This window comes from Carex rostrata, chromosome 5 (assembly GCF_964058835.1).
Source record: "Carex rostrata chromosome 5, lpCarRost1.2, whole genome shotgun sequence".
NCBI classification, from domain to species: Eukaryota; Viridiplantae; Streptophyta; class Magnoliopsida; order Poales; family Cyperaceae; genus Carex; species Carex rostrata.
The window spans coordinates 245,001-250,000 of NC_135922.1; positions in this window are offsets into that span (position 1 = coordinate 245,001).

Consider the following 5,000-nt stretch of genomic DNA (forward strand, 5'->3'; position numbering starts at 1 on the left):
TTCGCCGGCTTTACGGCTGGGGATTTCAACCCGCTCGGTCTCTGCGGGGCGCCTCCACGCTTAGGCGCCCCGCTCAACCGTGTTTCACCGGCTTTACGGCTGGGGATTTCAACCCGCTCGGTCACTGCAGGGCGCCTCCACGCTTAGGCGCCCCGCTCAACCGTGTTTCGCCGGCTTTACGGCTGGGGATTTCAACCCGCACGGCTACCCGCATCGGTCTTACGGGCGCCTCCACGCTTAGACACCCTGCCCGAACGTGTTTCGCCGGCTTTACGGCTGGGGATTTCAACCCGCTCGGTCTCTGCGGGGCGCCTCCACGCTTAGGCGCCCCAATGAACCGTGTTTCGCCGGCTTTACGGCTGGGGATTTCAACCCGCGCGGCTACCCGCATCGGTCTTACGGCCGAAACTCCACGCGGAGTCGCCCTGCCCGAACTTGTTTCGCCGGCTTTACGGCTGGGGATTTCAACCCGCTCGGTCTCTGCGGGGCGCCTCCACGCTTAGGCGCCCCAATGAACCGTGTTTCGCCGGCTTTACGGCTGGGGATTTCAACCCGCGCGGCTACCCGCATCGGTCTTACGGGCGAAACTCCACGCGGAGTCACCCTGCCCGAACTTGTTTCGCCGGCTTTACGGCTGGGGATTTCAACCCGCTCGGTCTCTGCGGGCGCCTCCACGCTTAGGCGCCCCAATGAACCGTGTTTCACCGGCTTTACGGCTGGGGATTTCAACCCGCTCGGTCTCTGCGGGGCGCCTCCACGCTTAGGCGCCCCAATGAACCGTGTTTCGCCGGCTTTACGGCTGGGGATTTCAACCCGCTCGGTCTCTGCGGGGCGCCTCCACGCTTAGGCGCCCCAATGAACCGTGTTTCACCGGCTTTACGGCTGGGGATTTCAACCCGCGCGGCTACCCGCATCGGCCTTACGGGCGAAACTCCACGCGGAGTCACCCTGCCCGACCGCTTTTCGCCGGCTTTACGGCTGGGGATTTCAACTCGCATCGGTCTTACGGGCGCCTCCACGCTTAGATGCCCTGCCCCACCGTGTTTCGCCGGCTCTACAGCTGGGGATTTCAACCCGCGTGGTCCGTGTTTTTCGGTAACATATTCGTGTTCCTTGCCCCCGACGGGCCGTGTTTTTCGGTAACAAAATCGTGTCTTTTGTCCCCGCTGCACCGTGTTTTTTGCCCCGCTCAACCGTGTTTTTTGCCCCCGCTCAACCGTGCTTACTGCCCCCGCTCAACCGTGTTTTTTCGGTAACATAATCGTGTTTTCGGGTAACATAATCTTGTTTTTCGGGCCATTTTACACCGACGGAGGCACCCACAGGGGCCATGTACACCCCGCTTGGCATGTACATGAGGGGCTGCCTCTTCCAAAAATCCTTCCCCCCTATAGGGGAATATGCATTTTGGGTCTCCAGCCACGCCCAGGGTTACCACCCCCTGGAAATCCCCCAGGTTTACCCCCCATTTTATGTGGATGCATAGATTCAGACCGCCCTGCTCCCGCGCTTTTGGCCATTTTTGCCCAACGTTAGCCGCTTCGGCGTGCCGCTGGACTGTTTTCGGGCCTTTTTCACCGACGCTTGGCCGTATCCGCTTAGTTTTCCCCAACGCTTGGCCGCATCCGCTTAGTTTTCCCCCGCTGGACTGTTTTCGGGTCACTTTTGCCCAACGTTAGCGGCTTCCGCTTGCCGCTGGACTGTTTTCGGGCCCTTTTTCACCGACCCTTGGCCGTATCCGCTTAGTTTTCCCCAACGCGTGGCCGCATCCGCTTAGTTTTCCCCCGCTGAACTGTTTTCGGGTCACTTTTGCCCAACGTTAGCCGCTTCCGCTTGCCGCTGGGCTGTTTTCGGGCCATTTTTCCCCAACACTTGGCCGTATCCGCTTAGTTTTCCCCAACGCGTGGCCGCATCCGCTTAGTTTTCCCCCGCTGAACTGTTTTCGGGTCAGTTTTGCCCAACGTTAGCCGCTACCGCTTGCCGCTGGACTGTTTTCGGGCCAATTTCCACCGACTCTTGGCCGTATCCGCTTAGTTTTCCCCAACGCGTGGCCGCATCCGCTTAGTTTTCCCCCGCTGAACTGTTTTCGGGTCACTTTTGCCCAACGTTAGCCGCTTCCGCTTGCCGCTGGGCTGTTTTCGGGCCAATTTCCACCGACACTTGGCCGCATCCGCTTAGTTTTCCCCAACGCGTGCCCGCATCCGCTTAGTTTTCCCCCGCTTAACTGTTTTCGGGTCAGTTTTGCCCAACGTTAGCCGCTTCCGCTTGCCGCTGGGCTGTTTTCGGGCCAATTTCCACCGACTCTGGGCCGGATCCGCTTAGTTTTCCCCAACGCTTGGCTGCATCCGCTTAATTTTCCCCAGCTGAACTGTTTTCGGGTCACTTTGTCCCAACGCTAGCCGTTTCCGCTTGCCGCTGGACTGTTTTCGGGCCATTTTCCACCGACTCTTGGCCGTATCCGCTTGGTTTTGCCCAACGCTTGGCTGCTTCCGCTTAATTTCCCCCAGCTGAACTGTTTTCGGGTCACTTTTGCCCAACGTTAGCCGTTTCCGCTTGCCGCTGGACTGTTTTCGGGCCATTTTTCACCGTCACTTGGCCGTATCCGCTTAGTTTTCGCCAACAATTGGCTGCATCCGCTTAATTTTCCAAGCTATACTGCTTTCGGGTCAGTTTTGCCCAACGTTAGCCGCTTCCGCTTGCCGCTGGGCTGTTTTCGGGCCATTTTCCACCCACGCTGGCACCGACGGGGCCATGTACACCCACGCGCGTGTACATGAGGGGGCACCCATTTTTGAAAACCTTGCCCCCCTATAGGGGAATATGCATTTTGAGGCTCTAGCCACGCCCAGGGTTACCACCCCCTGAAAATCCCCCAAGTCGAAATCACCCATGTAAAATATTCAAAAAAATCTGAAAAAATCACATAAAATTTATAAAATCAAATAAATTCAAAAAAAAAAAAAAAAAATTCAAAAATTCAAAAAAAATTCAAAAAATTCAAAAAAATTCAAAAAAATTCAAAAATTTCAAAAATTCAAAAAAAGTCCAAAAACCCAAAAAAACTTCAAAAATTTCAAAAATTCAAAAAAATTTCAAAAAAAATTTCAAAAATTTGCCCCGCTGAACTGTTTTCGGGTCAGTTTTGCCCAACGTTAGCCGCTTCCGCTTGCCGCTGGACTGTTTTCGGGCCAATTTCCACCGACTCTTGGCCGTATCCGCTTAGTTTTCCCCAACGCGTGGCCGCATCCGCTTAGTTTTCCCCCGCTGAACTGTTTTCGGGTCACTTTTGCCCAACGTTAGCCGCTTCCGCTTGCCGCTGGGCTGTTTTCGGGCCAATTTCCACCGACACTTGGCCGCATCCGCTTAGTTTTCCCCAACGCGTGCCCGCATCCGCTTAGTTTTCCCCCGCTTAACTGTTTTCGGGTCAGTTTTGCCAAACGTTAGCCGCTTCCGCTTGCCGCTGGGCTGTTTTCGGGCCATTTTTCCCCAACACTTGGCCGTATCCGCTTAGTTTTCCCCAACGCGTGGCCGCATCCGCTTAGTTTTCCCCCGCTGAACTGTTTTCGGGTCACTTTTGCCCAACGTTAGCCGCTTCCGCTTGCCGCTGGACTGTTTTCGGGCCAATTTCCACCGACTCTGGGCCGGATCCGCTTAGTTTTCCCCAACGCTTGGCTGCATCCGCTTAATTTTCCCCAGCTGAACTGTTTTCGGGTCACTTTGTCCCAACGCTAGCCGTTTCCGCTTGCCGCTGGACTGTTTTCGGGCCATTTTCCACCGACTCTTGGCCGTATCCGCTTGGTTTTGCCCAACGCTTGGCTGCTTCCGCTTAATTTCCCCCAGCTGAACTGTTTTCGGGTCACTTTTGCCCAACGTTAGCCGTTTCCGCTTGCCGCTGGACTGTTTTCGGGCCATTTTTCACCGTCACTTGGCCGTATCCGCTTAGTTTTCGCCAACAATTGGCTGCATCCGCTTAATTTTCCAAGCTATACTGCTTTCGGGTCAGTTTTGCCCAACGTTAGCCGCTTCCGCTTGCCGCTGGGCTGTTTTCGGGCCATTTTCCACCCACGCTGGCACCGACGGGGCCATGTACACCCACGCGCGTGTACATGAGGGGGCACCCATTTTTGAAAACCTTGCCCCCCTATAGGGGAATATGCATTTTGAGGCTCTAGCCACGCCCAGGGTTACCACCCCCTGAAAATCCCCCAAGTCGAAATCACCCATGTAAAATATTCAAAAAAATCTGAAAAAATCACAAAAAATTTATAAAATCAAATAAATTCAAAAAAAAAAAAAAAATTCAAAAATTCAAAAAAAATTCAAAAAATTCAAAAAAATTCAAAAAAATTCAAAAAATTCAAAAATTCAAAAAAAGTCCAAAAACCCAAAAAAACTTCAAAAATTTCAAAAATTCAAAAAAATTTCAAAATTTCAAAAAAAATTTCAAAAATTTACCCCGCTGAACTGTTTTCGGGTCACTTTTGCCCAACGTTAGCCGCTTCCGCTTGCCGCTGGACTGTTTTCGGGCCTATTTCCACCGACTCTTGGCCGTATCCGCTTAGTTTTCCCCAACGCGTGGCCGCATCCGCTTAGTTTTCCCCCGCTTAACTGTTTTCGGGTCACTTTTCCCCAACGTTAGCCGCTTCCGCTTGCCGCTGGGCTGTTTTCGGGCCATTTTTCCCCAACACTTGGCCGTATCCGCTTAGTTTTCCCCAACGCGTGGCCGCATCCGCTTAGTTTTCCCCCGCTGAACTGTTTTCGGGTCACTTTTTCCCAACGTTAGCCGCTTCCGCTTGCCGCTGGACTGTTTTCGGGCCAATTTCCACCGACTCTGGGCCGGATCAGCTTTGTTTTCCCCAACGCGTGGCCGCATCCGCTTAGTTTTCCCCCGCTTAACTGTTTTCGGGTCACTTTTCCCCAACGTTAGCCGCTTCCGCTTGCCGCTGGGCTGTTTTCGGGCCAATTTCCACCGACTCTTGGCCGGATCCGCTTAATTTTCC